Genomic DNA, 20,000 nt, shown 5'->3' with positions numbered 1-20,000 from the left:
GTTTATTTTATCTAAGACTCTTTAGGCTAAATATATCAAAGGAAATTCAAGTAAGTCCCAGTTGCCAATGCATGAAGAGATGATGCTATCAGTACACACAAATAAATGGCAGTCACTTCATATAGTGAAACTGGATGGCTACAGGTTGATCATTCTATGCCTGAAACTTTAACAGATTGAAAAAACCACAGAGTTAATTTTGGCTGCATTTCTGTGCTGGTTCCCCTGTTCTGTAGTTTTATGCTTTTAAAAAATTGCTAGCCAAGTTTGCTGATTTTTTACTTTATTTTTGCTTTCTTAAAAAACAGAAAACCCCCACCAAGAAACTCTTACCCCCTAGGCACCTCAGTTACATTTTCAGAGTGGAGATCATATTTGATTTTAGCTCTAAGTGAAAATAAATATATTGCATTCTCCCTTCATTCACATGACAAAACAATGCTGCAGATTAGTTTGGCACAAGAAACAATTCCTGCCCTAAAAGATACTCCAGACTGCAAAAATCAGGATGGGTGGTGATTGTTCAAACTTTAACACAGGTATGCAGGAAATCTTATAGCAAAGCTCCCTTCAGCACACTTGACTCGAGGCAGTGCTGTTTGCTCTCCCTTTTTGAGCACTATATTTACAGGCTAACACAGGAAAGGATATGGTTAAAGAAAAAAAACCAAAACAAAACCAAAGACAGAAAACACTGGAACATTTGAAACCTTACCAAAAAATAAAAAGTTACAACATAAATAATTTACTAGGACAGATACGTAACTTCGGAAATTCATTACTTTTCTTACTGTCTTTGCAGAGCACACAAGTACAACAGAGCTCAAAAAGGCTGGATAAAGAAAAAGTATGTAACCTGTTTCAACGGGCTGATCAGATGTTCATTGAAAATTACAAATTTGGCTTCATAAACTACAGATGTCTAAGACACATGATAGCTACCAGAGAAACTGCTGTAATAATTACATGAAATTATGAGTAATTACTAGTATATACAGGGTGTTTCACCTTATCAGATGGTATATTCACACACCCAGGAACAGATATAACATGTGGTAAATACAGGAATCAAGATTCCATGCCACACATTCCTTTTCTTGTTGACTGTTATGGATCTGAGGAACAGATCTAAAAGGATCCTTTAATTAATGCTAATAATTGATTAGCAGATCAGAAACAATGACAACTACTTGACTGCATTTTGCAAAACCTGTGGAGAAGTTCTGCTGTTTGTTTTTTTTTTCACACTGGAATGATAACAAAGCCTGTTAAGTGCTCTTGCAAAAATGACTACCTTCGAATGTTTGTGCTGGGATGGCAAGTGCCAGGTTTTGAGCTATTTGCCATTCCAGGGGAACAATGCCTTTCTAGAGGCAACATTCAACATGTGCATCAAAACCTTACTGCTCAGAACTCCACCTAACCCAGTCTTTTTTTTTTTTTTTTTTTTTTTTTTTTTTAAATGGAAGTAAGTATAAAAAAACCTCTCTATATTCTGGTTCCCCCCTGAAAACGTCTCACTAGAAAATATATTTAATGGGTGGGAAAAGGAGGGGTAAAATAAAACATTTTTATCAACTCTGTTGCTATAAATAAAAGCAAAGGACCATTGAAAAAACAATTATCATACTTTCACACTGCACCCTAAGTCCTCTAGAGAGCATTCAGGATTGTAAGATCACATGTGGAGGTGCAAGCAAGCAGAGGACTTTTCATGTTCTTTGCCTCGTGATGTTATTTCCATAAGAAAAAGCTGGAAGTTGAAACTGTGACAACTTGCACTGACCCATGGGAATGCAAACATCTATCTCCTGATAACACGTCGAGATAATGCACGTCACCACTGCAGCCAGCATGAGGACACTTGTCTTCACTCATTTTATATCCACTCTATCACATTCCTGGCCACACTTCCGTATCTGTCCTTTCAACACACTCCATACATTCCTCCAGTGAAGTGCACAACTCACTTGTTCAAACAGACCTGGGCAGCACAATCACACTTTCCTTACCGCAGCTGAACAAAACCCAAAAGCTACTTAAAATGGCTGTTCTAGAAGGTCGGTATTTCACACCCCATTACAGGAGCAGCCTTCCTTTTTCTTTTCATAAGGAGTTTGGCTGTAGCCTCGAGCTAGTCTTTCCTCCCACAAGACAGAAACACAATGTTGCGCTCAGTCTGTGAAATCTGGAAACCACCCAGAGAAAAGCACACATGCAAGACTTCTTGTTTGCCCTCCATTATTCTACTGATAACTTCTCCATTGTGCCCAAACCGTAAGCTTATACCGCATCCTATTTGACAAATTAGCCCAGTTTCTAACATCAAAAATAGTAATAGAACTCTTATTTTTAGAATTCCTTGTAATTTTTTTCTGGCTACAGCCCCACTGCAAAAATATTCCATTAATATTTTGAGTGGTATTGCAGGGAAGATGGAAAAAATGCTGAACAAAAGAACGAAATAATAATAAGAAAGGTTGTGTTTTGCATTCTGCCTGTTCCAAATGTGGAGAATGGGAACAGGGGAGAGAGAAGGAGAAAAACCCAAACTGAAAATATTTCATTTTGCAGAAACATATTTTTTTAACATTTCTGTGACTGGCAATAAAAACATTATTGACAATCATGTGAAAAGACACTTTTCTCACTCAACTTTCTGTTTCAGAAAATATCTAGCAGGTTCTGACTGCATTTAATTCTTTGAAATTAAAAAAAAAGGGTTAGATCAAATGTAATGCTGAGATAAATTAATTTATAGTGCTTTATATTGGTTGTTTTCAGCACTGAAATTATAATCATCAAAACTGCATTACCTTTCAGGTGTTTACTAGTGAGGCCAAGACAACTGGTATTGCCTGTTGGACTCCAGAGCAATACAGGGGGATCTTCTCCTGTATCTGATGTTACCTCAAGTGAAGACAGAGTCATTTGTCTCTGTTTCCATCTCAGATGTCTTCTCACCCTTCCCTGGAGATGACACATTGAATTAAACCATTTTTCTGGTGATTAGGAATCCAACCTAAAGTCCACTGGATTCATGAGTGTGGATTTCAATGGGTGTCAGATGTGACCTGGATTTCTCAGCTGAGGCCACAGACTCTCTGCCTTTGGCTGCTAATTTTTTCTTCTCCTCAGGGTCTGTTTACCAGAAGCAGTGAATTTCCAGTGGGGATAGAGAGTTTACATTTTTGACAATGATGTCACTAATCTTACATCTTTTTAGTATAACTTTTTTTTTTTTTTAAGAACCTCCATCCGCTGCCAACCTACTGGTATTTATCTCTTGTGTTATGGTTTCTAGGTAGTGTTGTACATAGCACAGTGAATTAATCTGATATTCATCTTGAGATGCAAGCAGCATAATTTGCTACCTACCCAGTGCTAGAATGGATGAAGATCATGAACCATAGAATATACATTTTAACTGGAAAAATTAAGATTAGAATTTAGAAACAAGTAATTTTTCCGCTAAACCTTTACCAGATGTGGGGTTGTGGCACTTGCCAAATTCCTCAAAAAGCAAGGAAAACAACCCCTGAAGTTTAACACCAGTCACAGGAAGGAGTGTCTTCAAAGATCTGAATGTTTTTGGATTTTTTAAAATATTATTATTATTATTATTATTATTATTTCTATTTTTAGGGCACAATTTGTGAGTGCTCTTCAAAAGACTGTGGGGTTTTATATACAATTGAATACAGTGACCAATTTTCACAGCACAAATTACACTATCAATTCACTGCTGCTATTCTAAATAAAAGGTATTTTCCTTGCAAACCAACTATAAAAGTTCAGTCACTTAAATGACACAGATTGATCTGCCTGTGGTGGAAGCTACAAATTAAGCTTTATTTATCTGGGAGGGTGCTATGCACCTGTTCTAACCTTTTGACCAGCTACTACATAATCCAGCTCCTGCTAATAAGGTATTCACAGACTGAAAATATAACTCCTTTTGACTAAAATCCTTCAGACTTTAGAAACTAATCCTGGAAAACAGTTCTGCTACATAACTGAAAGGTCAGCAAGCTGGAGAAAGAACACACAGTGGGTTTTGAGGGCAGTAAAAGCAGACCTTTAAGTAAGTAATAACAAATGAAGAACCCTAGCAGATCAAATCTGCAGAGGTGGGATGAAGAATGAAGGAGGAAGGGGGCTTCCTTTTCATTACTGAGGCTAATGGCTGAAAACATAATTTTTACTTGTACCTGGAAATGCTTGGACAGCTGTTGCACAGTTTGAGAACTTTGAGAGCAGGCTGCAAGCAAGGCATATCCTGAAGAGATCTCATGAGAAAGAAACTGCTTTGTCATCCAAGTTTCCAGATATTCTTCAGCCATTGCCTTCGGTAAGATACATTTCAGAAATTCAGCTCAAAAGTTAACAAACCCATGTATAATTTTATTATGTCTCCTATATGAATTCAAAACATCACAGAAACCAAGGGTAATCACTTTTGCTAACATGGCTTTTGCTAAGATTCCTCAGTGTAGGGGGAACAGGAATTTCCTTTCTCTAACTCCCATCAGTTGCTTCTACCAAGTCAGCTTGCTGGAAACCTCTTATTTAAAGTTGAAGCACAGCAAGGGGAAGAGCACCATCTGCACTCAGCTGCGATACTCCTCTTCCCAAAAGACAAGCTGGACACATACAGTAAGTACACACTTCTTCAGAATATGAGACCTCCTGCCCTTGAGGCCATGGTCAGCAGGAGGGGTGACAAAGCAGAAGCCTGTGGTGCATGACAGCAGTCAGAGCAAATTAACCATTGCTTGCTCTATTCACAAAGAGAAAAGAATGGAGCCATTCAAGAGCAAATCCATCTGTCCCTGTGAGGGTTCACAAGAGTGTCAGAGAAACCTCACTGCCAGCAGTGTCTAAGGGCCAGCACACAGGAATCCAGCAGCATCAGCACAGAAACCTGGTGCTTTATCCTCTGTCAGGAGCTCCACAGTCAGGGTGCCATTTGCACAGCCTCTGTGCTTCCTGGCTGAGCAGGACTGGAATCTACCTGAAGGCTGAACATCTGTACAGTTTGGTCTTTGCCAAAGACCAGCAGGGGAACACAGAGGCAAGGCAAGAAAGACTATTGCCATTTTCATCACAAAGTGAGGGTTTCCTGAACATGAAGGAAACAACTGCTTATTTAACAATCAGCAAGTTATCATATTTCCACACAAAATGTGCTGACAACACAGCTAGGAAACATCATTAGAACATCTTTATTAGGGATCTAACCAACGTCTTTGTCTTTAGATGAACATGTTTGTGACCACAGACTGTCTAAAGAGGTCTATGAATTAGACACTTAAATATAAACCAACTTAATACACCCTGCATTAGTTATGATCACTGGAGAACTCTCAAAACATGGATTACTGGTAACTGCAAGCATCAATGTCCTCCCATATTTGCAGAATGTGGATAGACTTCTATGGAGCTTGATCTACCTCATGCATCTCAACAGACACTAAATCACATGCTGGAGACAATATGTCAGCTGTCAACATTGTTGAGTCATTGCTCATCAAGGCAGAGAAGACAGGAGGACTGGATTATGAGCATCTGTACTGTTGGTGGGAATACTAATCCCAGTACCTCTAAGGAGTGAGACCATAATTTTTCCCCCTTTTCTTTTCCCCTTCTCTTTCTTAATTTAGGACAAACTAAGTCTAAAAAGCCTAGGATAATGCAACAGTCCTCTGACCTCCTTCTGAAGGAATAATTTTCAAAAGGTCCAGGAGAATTTATGCCATTCCCTGAGTGGAAGACAGCAGTCTCTCTTGATAGCCTTTATGTGTATTCAAACAGTCTTGAGTGAAGTCCAAGCCTAAGAAATTCTAGGCATGTGTGATCCCAGCTTTGACAGCCTATGTGAGAGCTCCATCACCTCCATGCAGCCTGGAGGATTCTGACAGAGAAGCAAACAAAAAACTTAAAGTATGATTTGGAGCATGAACAGAGAATTGCAGTTAGTCCTTCCCTAGGTTTATTTGGAACTGTCCTCTTTCTCTGTATTTTCAGTAAACCCCCTTGGCTTAGCAGTAGTAGCTGATCCATTCGGTCACAATGTTCTTTTTGTAGAGCAGCACAAGAGAGTCCCAAAGATACACAGACCATGTGCCACAGCCAGGGCTTTGCCTCCAATCAATAAGAAAGGGCAAAATCTCACTGTGAGGACAGGGCTGGTGCAAGAGTCACCCACCATCTAGAAAAAATACTTAGAACTCTCTATTTTCCACAAATGATGAGGTTTCAGATCAGATGGAATAAAGATTGCCAAGGAAACTAAGTGCCAGCTGATTACCCCAGACTAACTGCTTTATACTGGCTTGAGTATGCCTCACATTTTTCACCATTAAATGGAAAGAGCTAATAAAAAAATACCAAATAATCAGAACATAAAGGTGTATAACGATCATAAAATAATATATTTTTCTTAATGTTTCAGCTGTCTGAAGAATAGTTTTCTGGTGTAAAAGAGATAACTGTATATCTTCTGATTTTATTGGCTGCAGATTACACTAATTATCATAAAAAATTACTACCACTAATAAAAATTCTATTATAAGTTACTTATAGTAATCTCTAGGGTACTATACTTAGCTTAGAAAAGATTGTAATTACACTGCATTACGGGGAGAATTTGTTTCCTGAAGCAGCTTTAACACTGTCTGTTTCTTTTAACACTTTAAAGTTGTTGGTTTTTTTTTTTTCCTCTTTCCCTTTTCAGGTCAAATGTTGCCTGTTATTTTCACTGTGCAGGATGTGATTTTATCCCAGAATAATGATCCATCTCTGTTGCAAGTGACGCAAATGAAGTTTTAAAATCACAAATATCTGGGTGGGTTTCACCTCCCATGGGGGTTAGCATGTCTCAATGGAAGGATACATAAAAGGGAAGACCTAACACTCTCCGCCCAAAGGGAAACACATTCTGTATAAAATTGCTGGAAGCTAGTGGGTGTTCACGAAAAATACAATGTTCGGATTTTATTTGACAAGACAACAATTGTTATTTTCCCTTTTAGATACTTCACATTTTACCATCTGTGAGGTTGATGACTCTTAAATGACCTTAAATCATACTGCTGTTAATGGCAGTGGTTACAGGCAAATGTGGAATTCTGTGCACTACCTGCCTTGGACTGAACATCAAATTAAATAGCTTTTCTTTGATAGCTGACACTGTAGTAAATAACCTCAAAGTCCAACTAATTAAAATAAAATTGAAACACTGGCCATTTCTTTTAGAAAGGGTTTCAATGCTTCAATAGCAGGGCTAATCAACATCTTAATTAACAGTCATATAAAATGAAATAGCCCATTTGAGTTGCTTTAAAATAGACAACTTATTTATGCAAAGACTAGTGGCATATTAATTGCTAACACTAAGAAAAAATACGCCTTTGAGCTTTACAGCTTCCTTTGCAGCAAAGTATTTGAGAACTAAACTGTGGAAAAAGCATAATACAGTAGTTAATTTTATGACAGACATGAACCAGAAGCACAAGTGGATGTGGGAAAGTTTTGTGGTGTGTTCCGATTTTCTAGTTGTTTCTTTTTTTCCAAATGAGATTAATTAATCAAAGTAGCCTCCTAATATTCCTATTCTACTTAAAATTAAGTATTCAGGGTTTAGTCCTGGGAGACACTGACCAAACTGGCTGTGATCCAATAAAACATTTAACTCCAAGCACAGGCATCTTCCCACTGGGGCCAGCTGGCCAGCTCAGGAGTCTTTTGGTTCTGGAGAGCTCAGGACACTGCAGGAGTGACTGTGCTCCTCCCTGATCCTGCACATGCACATGCACTCCAAACTGACCCAGGCGAACAATCAAAGGGCTACTCAATTGAGTAAGCATTTCCAGGATCAAGTCTCAAATGACTCATCTCCAATTAGTCTATGCCAGGTTGTATCTTTAAATAGCTTTCATTTACTAATGTGTGTGAGGGAGGAGCAGCAGAGAGGAATTACATTTCCTTTACTAATTACTTTACTTTTGTTGACATCTTGGAATAAGTTTTTACTTTCAGAGGAGAAGAGTTGATTTACACTACAGAAAGAGCACAGCAAGCATGAGAAAATTATTTGCCCTTCCTCCTGCCAGGCATCCATTTCCTTTTCACTGTTGCTAACAATGCGCTAACTATTTATGCATTTGTCAAAGGATCCCAACATAAGAAAACTATATTTAAATCACTTCACTACAAAGTGAAAACACAAGGTAATGATTCAGACTCTATTTAAGTAATAATAATATTTGTACAGACTGCCTGGCGAGCATGCTGGTAGGTGGCAGGAGCTCAGTACAGTCCTAAAGGGTCAGCAGTAACAAGAAATCTGAAATAGCGTTCAATTTTCTTCTTTAAAAAATAGATTTTTAATTCAGACCTTGAAATATGCACCATAGTGTGTCATTCCCCTAATTAATGCCTGATTTCATTGCATTTTTCAATGAAGCTGAAAATGAGAAAGGTTTGTTAGCAGGAGATTCATAGGGCCTTGGCAGTGCCCAAAACAAAAATTTATTTCTCTACATCAATGAGTTATATTGCTTATTTTGCAGGTTTGCCCCCTCAATCACCAGCTAGAAGCAGCAGGAACCCAAGCTGCCCTGCCCAGCCCAGAAGTTAAGGACAGGAGGATGTGGGAAACAAACTGGGACCCTCCACATTGAGATTGCATTGAGACTGAAGCGCATTGACAAAGTTAAAATGCAACATTCTGTACCTGCTCCACAAAGTAGATCAATGCCTCTGCTGTCAGCCTGGCTCTTCTTACAAGCTATCGATGTGCATAACCTCCTATTCAAAATTTAGAAATCAAACACAGAAACAAAACATACCTTTCACCTTTCACCAAATTCCTGAACACAAGGGTAACAAATGGAGAAACCACTGATGCTCGCATGCCCCTCCTTTTGGCCACCAAACAAAATATTTCTTTTAGGACAGATTTGCAAACTGTTTCAGAAGGGTGATACACAGAACACATGTATTTATGCATTATGTACTCACCTTTTGTTTCCAAACTGAGTAACTACAAAAAGTCTGTAGCATCTGTTATATACCTGGGTTGCCTGAAAGTCTGACCCTCTAAAATCCAGATTTTTTGCAGCAGAAGACAACTGCAGATAAAAATGCAGATGTGCCAAACTTGATACTGTCCTAAGATTCACAGGATTAAAGGTGTAAGCAATTTTCTATTTATTTATCCACAGTATACACCCATATTTGAACGCATCACAAATTACAAGTGACACACATAATTTTATCACAAAATTCACATCAGTTTTCTATTCAGTCAGAGAAGAGAAAGAAGCTGCTAAAATGGCTGCATGCTTTCCTCTCTTCTGCCCAGCTTGGCATGTCCTTGCACATTGCATGATGCAGTAAAATAATCCTGACACAGTGGGATTCCACTCAGACCCTGGGATATTGCAACTTACATGTACTTGGCACTGTAGAAATGGAAAATCAGCTGCTGAAGGTCCCACTTTACAATACAATGCCTGGTAGCCATGAGAGAGGGAAAAGTGAGATTTAATTCCAAGTCCATATAATATCATGTGAGAAGTTGGCTGGCTCGCTACGAACACAGAGAAGTCCTTGGATCACTGGGGATGGATAATGACAACATGATAAATTGTGTCCATCTTAGAGGGAACAGGAAGTATCAGAAAAATTCAGAGATCATCTCACCAAAAAATGTAAAATCAACAAAACATGCAGATTACTGAGGAAAATCACTCAACCACATAGACACACCTAGACGAAAACACTAAAAATATTGTCAGAGCAACACTCTGATAGCTTCTGTCTGTATCCTCTATTCAATTTCTTTCTGTTTTCTTTGTTGCAATTATTTAATTGCTTTTTTCCATGTTCCTTGTGACCTTTGATTTTCCTTCTCAACTTCTGTAAGGTACAAGGGACCCAAGACACTAAAACTGTTCAGCTAAATAATAGCAAGAGGGTAATGCTGGTGGGCAAAAAATGTAATAGAAATCAGAATAACTTTATTAGCTCCAAATCTGAGCTCGAGAATGAATTCATATTTTTCTTTTCTTGTTATAAACACCCAAAGCCTTAAGTATCTTATGGGGTTTAAACAATAACTGGAAGACTATGAACTAGCAGTGATTTTTCTAAAGCTTTGCCCTAAAGGAAAATTAAGACTTATTCTCTTCCTTTTCTAGGGAAATAGAGCACTTCAATACTATGTGTGTTTTTCATTTAATGCATACGTCAATATGCTTAAAAACATTATTTCTAGCCTCAAAAGCTGTGCCCAGGCAAGAACATTTTGATTAGGTACATACTTGGCTTATCTGAAATCTTTTAACCCTGGTACATAGCTGGGTACTGGTGGGAAAGTTACATTTACCTGACCAAAGAGAGGCAGCAAATGAAACATATGGACAATTCAAAACACTGTTCATATTCCAGCAGATCAAATGCAACATGACCTAATGCAATGGTCTGCCATAAACAACCTAACATGAAAGAAGTGGTGAGAAGCAATTTTCCTGTTCTCTTGGGAAAAAAAAGACACATATATCAAAATCCCAAAATGCCAAAAATATCTTATTGAGGCAAGTACTGACTCTTTGATGGAATATTAATTCCTTCAACTTAGTTTGGTTTCCTCTAAGCATTTTGCACTTAACAGTACAATGCTACTCACATCATGTGAAAACTCATCCTGTTTCAGAAAAATTACACAAGGATTTTACATCACAGGGTTTTTTTACCTGCAGTAAATCAACACAGTGATATAAACACAAAAGACAAAAGAAGTTCCTACCCTCCAACACAATGCTTTTTCTTAGTTCAATCCAGCTATGACATGAAACCATTGTGCACTGTATTTCTAAATTTTCAAATGTGAATTTCCTCAAATCATAACCGTATGAGTCAGGGGAAGAGTGTTGCAGGAGAGGTTTTCCTCAAGAACAGGTTCCCAGGTAAGTGCTTGCAGGGCTTGCACAGGCTGCTGGGGAGTGCAGCTGGAGTCGCAGGCTTTGAACTCCTGCAGAGCATTTCATATCTCATGTCTCATTTGGATGCAATTTCATTAACTTCAGAACAAATCTGCAGAAATCTAGCTAATCTCGCAATACTAACAGGGCCTTTGGTTTGATTGCTGATTAAAAGATATTATATCTGATTCCAATGCGAATGTGGAAATCTTTTTAAGCGATCCTCTGCTGTGCATGGCAATGAGAGGCAAGGTGGGACCCTTCCCAGCTTTGATGGTGCTGAGACCCTCCCAGCTGCTTTCTACGTAACACAAAACAAGCAAATTAGCTTCCAAGGAGTAGGATGTTTCCCAAAGCCTCTTTTCCACAGTGCTCGTTAACTGCAAACTCATTAGTTCGAAGGGGCTTCCTCGGGAAGTGAGGAGCAGCATCCCCAGCCTGTTGCACCACACTCACCCCCCAGCATTACTGTGTGCATGAGCCACTTGCCTCCCAACAGCCGACTTAATTTGGAACTTGGGCTTGGTTCAAGTTTTGCACCCTTCAGCTTTGTTCACTTCTAACCAATTCTTGTATTAAATGGCCAAAGCAAAGATCTCAAACTTTATTTACCATGTAACCTGTCACTGTGATAAAAAAAAACTAAAGCCTTTTTCAACTTTCAAGGAAGAGACAAGACTTGTTTAGTTTTTCCTGGCAGTTACTTCTGCTTTGCAAACCCCATTCAAATGCAGACAGTTACTTTTGAACAGTGAGAGAAGGTGTTAAATTGAGATTATGGTAAACAGCAGATTTCTTTAGTTGGTGAAGAAATTATTTCATGAAGACACAAGAGAATTAAGCAGAGTTTCATGTCACTTACTGTATGTGCTGATCAGAGAGTGAATGATGAGTTTCTTGCTGTGGACAGCTGCTCTGTGGAATACTGTGCAGACTTCAGGTGAAAGAAAAAGAAATTCATGCTTTAAAATGGAAAAAAAAAGGAAAAAAATCCAAACAACTTCTTAGCCCTTTTGTGTGAAAAATAAACAGATCTTTCTTGCCAGATTTATTATTCTATTTACATGTTGCCTGAATGTGTCTAAGAATATTTTGAATTTTTTTTTCTTCTGTGTCTTATTTCACTATTACTGTGACAGCTTGCTTCTGTCAAAGACTTTTTCTCTTTATTATATTCACCAATGCTGAGATCTAGGACTTACATAGTCTGAAGGGAATGCCACTTTGGTTAATGAGATCTCTATCATTCTAGCTATGTTGGGTACCAAGTTATGAATAGGCAGAAGAGATTTTACAAATAGGCTTTATTTTGTAATTCCAACTAGGTAGCAATTATAGCTTCTTTCTGTTACTTGATAATTATACTTAGTAGACAAAAAGGCAAATGCCACAGATCAGATCTTCCCTGTACACATAAAAACTGCTCAAAGGGCCGAACTTTCCTCAAAACAGCTGACATTCTAGTGGGGCACCACGTCCTCTTGCTGAGCTGGGACCAAACTTGTATCACACAGGCAACCTCCAGCTCGAAAGAAGAGAAGCACATGGCCTCCAAACGATGGCTAGGGACTAATGAGGAACAGGCTAAGCCTTCCCTATCACCATAGCTGCAAAGCTGTCCATTTTTCTTTTCTCCATAGCAGGGGTTGAATGGCCAGTGCTTTGCTGCCATTGACTCCCTCTGTTGGCTGTATCCACGTCCTCCGGCTCCTGGCTTTCAGATGGCATGCACATCTGCTATTCAGAGCAGCACAGACTGTCATCTCCTTATCTAGTGTATTATGTGACTAGTGAAGTGCCACATGGTTGAACACCAGGAAACATATTGCTTGCTTTCACTATCAATGACCTAGAGGGAAGAATATGCGAGAGAGGAAATTTGCGGTGTGATAAACTGGGGCTGGGACAGGGAAGCAGGTCTAAACAATGGAAGAGTTTGACAAAAAAGTGACTACTAACTTCAAAGATGAAACGCTTGACCTACACAAAATGGGGTGCCACTTACTTAACAGGAACAGTACAGAAATGGACAGGGCTAGTGCAGCAACACAATCAGAAAAACAGAATATGAAGTTTTAACTGGAAGTGAATGTCTTTCAACTTGTTAAAAATGCTTAGCAAAGCCTGTGCTTTCTCTTTTACTTTCTGCATGATTATGCAGATGATTAAATTTCTAACAATGAAGTTCAAGCCAGTTTCCATTCCTAGGCATGCAGTACATGTGTGGAGAGCTAAACTCTGCAGGACTGTATGTCCTCATTAGCGCTCAAGATGGTAATTCAGCAAATGACTTCAGCTTCAGTTGCATGAAGTAGGAAACAGCTTTGGGCACACGACTCGCCTTTAGGTATAGGTGCAAGGCAAAATCACGAAGGAGAAAATCACTCCTGTGCCCTAAATTAGTAATTTAAATCCACCCATTGCATCCGGTCTGTCGAAGAGCCCCCATCCCCAATGATATTGCTAAACATAATAATTATGTTAATAAGATCAAATAATATTAATATCTGGACCTAAATTTATGTTATCTTAGAACACTTGTGTTTCTATTTTGCATGCAGCCACTTACCTTAAGGAGTAAATTCCACTGAAAAACATACATAGAGGATACTCCAACCCCGAATTATTCAGTCTAGGCTCACTGGTTTTACTGTGGAAAATGGAACAAGTTAGGGACTTGAGCAGAACTTAGGTTGAAATTAGAAGAATATGAGCCTTCATCTGTAGAAATGCCTTTTTACCTATATAATAAAAGGTACTAGCAGAACATCATATTCAAATGCAGAAGCTACTTGAACTTTTTATTATCCTCTGTTAAGTAGTTATTGAGTAGACACACTACTATATAGCTATGCCCTCAAAACAATTTGATGGGCTTCATCTAAAACTTATACCCTACCAGCAGATAAGGTTAGGTTATCTGAGCCTATATCATGTATTCAGTCTTTTCTCATCCTCTGCAGTCAGAATTCAGAACAGAGACTTAATTTGGAGTCAAATTAGCCATATTCAAAACTAATTACTATCTGATACCTATCTGGATTTAAACTAGGTTTCAGTGCTGCTTTGAATTGTGGCCATTGCTTTTAATAAGCAGAGTTTAAGATAATTCAGATTTAGTAAAAACAAGTTATGTTCATTTTCATTACTTTCCTTGTTATTGAAATTCCTAATGAAATATAAAATATTTGTGCTCTAGTTATTTCCTTATACTGAAAAAATAAGTAAAGATTATTTAAAACAAAGGAAGATAAACATCTTCCCTTGCCAGTGATGTGGTTTCATTTGTCCCAAAGTATCTTTCTTTTTCTATGTTAAAATAGTATCTTCTAGGCATGTATTGTGGCATATTAATAAAAAATAAATTTGAGGTTGAAGCTGATTAAAACTGAAAGTAAGACTAGATCTGACATGTTATTTTGATTGGGTTTTCAAAGTTCACATAGTTCTAGTTCTAATTTATGTTATGCGTGGTATATATCTTCTTGGTTGAACAATTACATTATTCTAAACAATTATATTGCTATGATACACATAATGCATGGCTCCTGAGCATAAAGTTCTTTAATGATGGCAGACTGTAAAGTGGTACAGTTCACTTTTAAAAGGTCATGCATCTTTTTTCAGTAGATTAACATTTTATCTTTTAATGGTGTTAAGAAAAGGTCAAAGATTCTAACAGATGGAATATGGAAAGCTTCCATTGAAGAAGATCAATGTGTTAAGCATCAATCTAAGTCCAGAAACACAGCCATTTAATGACAGTTGCTCTTGTTTTATTTTAAATTACCACTGTCTTGACTGTTTGAATGCTAAAATTACATTTTCATATTTAAAAGAAATGGACCATTACCATCTGACACAGATATCTATGTTTGTGTTGTATTTTCAAGAGTATTTCTTCATTGTACAAAACAAGAAAAGTTCCTTAAATAATTAGCTAACCCCTAAGCTAATGGCCTGTCACTTTGACATCCAAATAAATGCAGTAGAATGATCCCCAACAGTAACATGGAAGGGAATTTTATATTGCATTGGCTGAGTAAGTTTGCAACAATTTAAAATGGATATATGCTCTCAAGTCAAGTCTCTTGTGCAACATGATGTTGAACTTTTAATATAGGTGATATTATAAAATTATGATGATATTTTTCAAGGACATATTTAGGTACCAGACCTTTTCAAGAATTATTATTATATTCTATTATTCTTTTACCCAGCTTTAAAAGAATAAAATCTAAGCATTTCAGTTGCCCCAATAACTTCAGACCTCAAGGGAAGAAAGTGCTGTGTCTTTGCAGGAGACTGTAAAGCTCTTCTGAGCTGCTACATGCCTCTGTCTACTTTTATAAAATAACTGGTATGACAGAGTTACATGATTGGTTTTCTGTGTGATAAAGTAAATACAAATATAAAAAAATAACAGCAGGGGGTCAAGCTGCTTTGTAGAAAGTTATCAGACAGCTCCTAAAGATTGTCAGGCTTATGTGTCTGTAGTGTATATGTGCATTTTTCAAACATACTCGTATTTCAAGTTCCTATTATCCCCTTGAGCCAGGCCTGCTCACAACAAAAGGGACACCAGAAGAAGGTAAAACTCTAGTGGAATTAGGGATTCTCCTCAGAGTCTTTGGACATAACTGCTATTAACCATCAGGAAGTGAATTTGCACTCGAGTCTCCATCTTGGCTTATGAGTTCATACATTTCAGGAGCAAATAAAGCCTACAGCTATGACTTCTATTTCTACACAGGAGAACAAAATGGTGAGTGCTGGGAGCCACCCAGCTCTTGCTGGCGGTATTCTTCCTTCTCACAGAAATGCATAACAAGATTTTGATAAACTACTGATCAAGTTAAACCAGACTCAAGAGTTTACAAGGATAGCTGTATTTTCAGAAAAATTACTAAGCAATATTAACTGAATATATTTAAGCACAATCCATACACACACACAGATCAATAAAATATTTGTTGCTCAGGCTACAATACCTAAAGGGTTATTTAAAAGACAAGTTCAAAGAATAACTAATATTTTGTATTTTGGCCTTATGTTAGAAAGAAACATTAAAACTTTCCATTTCTATTCTAAGACAAGTCAAGGGCACTTCCCCCCACCCCTTCCCAAGGATTTTTTGTAAATCTTATACTGCATAAAGGTGGTCAGCTTCTAAGTGCTGGGATAAAAGGGGTAATTTGCCCTTTGCTCATATATAAACGTCATGTTGTTCCCTCTTATTCATCTTTTTCTCTCTATAACAATTAGGTTTTGCTTTAATTTATAGATATTTACTTTAGCACTGAAGAGCATATACCAAAGGTTTAAATTATATCAGCTTCATCATTAGTTAAGACTGTACTCTCTTAAAGAAGAACCTGCTCCCAGTTCCCAAGTGAAGAACAGACATACCTTGAGGCCAATACGAGTTAACCTTTTGGACTACTTGGGCAGAAAATTCCAAAGCTGCCAAGAGAAGCCACTCCTTCTCTTCCCAGTGCTAACACCTTTCAGCAGAGGGGCCAGTGTTTATTTCAAATACCACAGCATGGTTTGTTGACAGGCACTGTCTTTTCATTAAGGCAATCTTTGGGAATTCAGTAACCATAAGCTCGATTTAAACTTTTACTGTTTCAAAGAAATACAGTAAGGTATTGGACTAATTTAACAAACTGCCATATTTCCACTGATATCTGTTCTACTGGATTTAAAATCTAGCCCCACAAACTGCTCTGAAAAGGTGACAATCCCACTGCAAAAGACTACAAAAGTAACCAGCACACATTGCTGTTTATCTGATCATCTAGTAGCAGCTAGGAATTTAAGACAATGGCTAAACATTCTAAGTAGCTGAAATATTCAAGCAAATCTTGCTTCTTTGCTTGCTCTAACTACTGCCTTTTTTTGATGGAACACAAGTCCAAGTCATTCTCACGCAAGCTTCAGTGTCACTTTGAAACAGCGAGATAGACACTTCCCTCCCTGGATTAGACAAGCTAAAGCAATAAAACCAGACACGGTGAACATGCTAAAACCAACACCCAGCCTCATGAGCTCAGTAATGCCTTATGAACTCCCTTCATAGCTTCACATACTGACTGTGTAAAACAGCCAAAGGAGGAATCCCCCACCAACCCTTAGAAAGGCTCAGTGGGGGCAGACCAGAGTCACTGAAGGGCAGCTCTGTGTGCTAACAGACCACGACATCAAGGCAAAAATTGTCTCCAAAAGTCTGATAGCTAGCTGGGTAATACAAAGAAATTGGCACTCTGCTTTATCCAAAAAGAAGTGGTAAGTAAGGACAAAAGCAATAATATTTTCCCACTACTTCTGAATAGTAAGAGATTATGTTAATCGAAGAGAAAAGTTTACAAAGCCAGAATGCCACAAAATAGCCTACTGCAGCCACAAACTCTGAATGTCACAACAGGTAAAATATTGTAAGGAGCAGTATAAAGTATTGATCTACTGTTTCAAATTACAATTGCATTATGGGTTTTTTGTCTGTGGTGTTTCCACATGCACTGTCTGAGAGACCAAGATGCTTCCTTTCCATGGCTACTCACCAGCAGTAGAGGCCAATTATACTCCTGTAAACAGCTCTGGGATGCAATCGTTCTCCCTGAATTTGCAAAGGCTACACACAGAATCCTGGAAAGGAGTATTAATGGATACATGTTAAATGGACCCTAACCTGCTTTCCTCCTCTGTCTTTGCTCTGCAGAGCTGGCAACACCAGAAGCAGTAAATACTTCTGTTTTGTCACTTGAGTCAGCACATATAATTCTTCATACACGTAGGAACTAGCTCTGCTGCAGAAGAAAATACCATTTTTACAATAACTTTTCACAGTAGAACTGTGCCTTAAATCAAACAAGCAAGTACTGAGTCAGCTCAGTGGCAGAGCAACAACAATTTGATCTGCTACGTGGCAAGCTTTGGTTTGGAGACACTAAACAATTCTTCATCCTGGGCCCCAGGCTTGTAAATATGATAGAAGATGATGCAATGCATTCAGACTCTGGGGAGAAAAGGAACAGTCATACCACTCTTGAGAAACCCTTTGTGAAGAAAAATTTATTGTGTGCCCCCGGGTGCAAAGGCTATGGATGAAATGCAACTCAATAAAGACAAGTCAAGGTGTTTCAAGAGAGCTAATGAACATTTCACTATTTGCACTTAGTCAGATAAAGCATTTTTCCAGCTGAATAAGGAGACAGCAATCATGTGAGTATGATTTCTATATGATAACAAATGCTCCCAGAGGTTTTTTTAAGCTCCATGTTTTGTTTTTGTCTGGTACAAAGATGATCTTATTAGTGAAATCTAATCAACTCTCCACCTTTATGCTTCCCTTTGCTTTTTTTTAATGTCCTTTGTGAGAGAAGTTGTAGCTCTTTTATGAGGGTCACCTGTCTTTTAAGCACAGTAGTAGCTTAGTATTTTCTTCATATACCGAGCAGTCTTGGATACGCTTTACTTCTCATTCTACAAAATGGTAAGAAAGTCCATTGAGAGATATTTTATAATTTATGTGTTCTGTTTGATTTTCATGTTCAAGTGCAGCTGATGAGACATATAAAACAGATGCTTAACATCTTATTGCCCACAGACAGAATATCAACATGAGCACTAGGAATTCATAACACCTATGGAAAGAAGTGTTGCATACATGCCATGGGATATAAGAGAATATTTTCAAGGAATGCCCATCACAGCACCCAGTCAAGCTTCTGAAAGGATTTTTCATAAACCATGCTGGCTTGATAATGAATTCTGATAGAGAACATGATGTTAATTCAGCTATTCCTCTCTTACTCCTGGATTTAAAAAAAAAAAAAAATTAGTCTCTGAGTACTTCTGTGATCTGATTTCTTACACCCTGCAGGGGACAGCATTGGGTAAAGAAAAGTAGAAATCATATGATAAAGAAGCATTTGCTTCCAATTATCAAATTATATTTTGTTAATTGAGATACAAAAAAATTTTTTTTGGTAGGTTGGCACAAATCCTCTCTATCTTTTCACCCTTTAACTCTTCTGAATTATTAATCAAAATCATTTTGGTTACACAGCTCATTTTGCTATCACTAGTGAGAAAGACTCCCAACAATTTGTAGTCACACCACCATTACTAATGAAGAAGAAATGCTGCATAGCATTGCTATAACTTAGGGCTTTCTTCTCATGACAGGCTGTGTAAGACTGTTTTTCAGCAGCTATGCTGAATCCCCTCTATGGTGTCAACATAGGTATCAGTTTGCAGGGTGAAAAAAATTGCTTTTACACTATCATCTTTCATTAAAATATATATGTGTGTATGGACATGGACGCACATGCACTCAATGTATTTTTGCCTGTAAAAGTGCATGTAAATGCAAGACAAAGTGTTTGTTTTTATTTCCCTCAGACATTGCTGAAAAAAATAAAGGTGTTTTCTCCCCCATGCATATAAGCCTGTTTTTAAAAGTGATATTGCAAAAGGTATATGGTAGCCTTGTTTATTTTGGACAGATGCAAAGAAGTATCTCTGAACTTCTGCCAGTGATCAAAGGAACTGATGATGTAGAACAGATTCATGGGCCATGTCCTATCAGCCTGCACTTTACCCGTCATCCATCATCCAAACCCTAAGCCTTTTTCTGAGTGATGATTGCACCCTAAACACATAAAATTAATCACCACTCTAGCCTGGCCAGGTGTCTTGCCTCCAGAAATTATCTCATTGCAGCAAAAGAACTGCTAGAATCTGATATCTGTACTGTAATTTAATTTAAAGAATACTGCACAGTAACACTAAGATTGATTTACATATCTGAAAAGTTTCTAGTTTCACAAAGCCAAGATAAATTCTTGGAGAAATATGTAACTGGGAAAAAAAAAAAAGGTTGATCATAAAATCAGGGCATCTAAATATTTATTAACTTCTGGAATTTTCAGTTGATGCTTTCTACTATAATCATAGTTTAACATTGGGTTTAAAACACAATTTGCAAAACTAGAAAGGCCAGGTATT

General features: G+C 37.8%; 1 long non-coding RNA gene across 1 annotated transcript in view; it reads right to left on the bottom strand.

Annotated features, from left to right (window-relative positions):
- Nucleotides 1-20,000, bottom strand: part of LOC146432290 (uncharacterized) — a 60,224-nt gene that overhangs the window by 10,806 nt on the left and 29,418 nt on the right. Inside the window, exons 5-6 of the long non-coding RNA XR_014854535.1 lie at nucleotides 13,558-13,638; nucleotides 11,851-11,950 (exon numbers count right to left, since the gene is read on the bottom strand). This is a non-coding gene — a long non-coding RNA (uncharacterized LOC146432290). The remainder of the gene's footprint in view (nucleotides 1-11,850; nucleotides 11,951-13,557; nucleotides 13,639-20,000) is intronic.

Source organism: Lichenostomus cassidix, chromosome 11, assembly GCF_008360975.1.
Source record: "Lichenostomus cassidix isolate B80296 chromosome 11, HeHo_3.0, whole genome shotgun sequence".
Taxonomy (NCBI): Eukaryota; Metazoa; Chordata; class Aves; order Passeriformes; family Meliphagidae; genus Lichenostomus; species Lichenostomus cassidix.
This window is presented reverse-complemented; position numbering and strand designations above follow the sequence as displayed.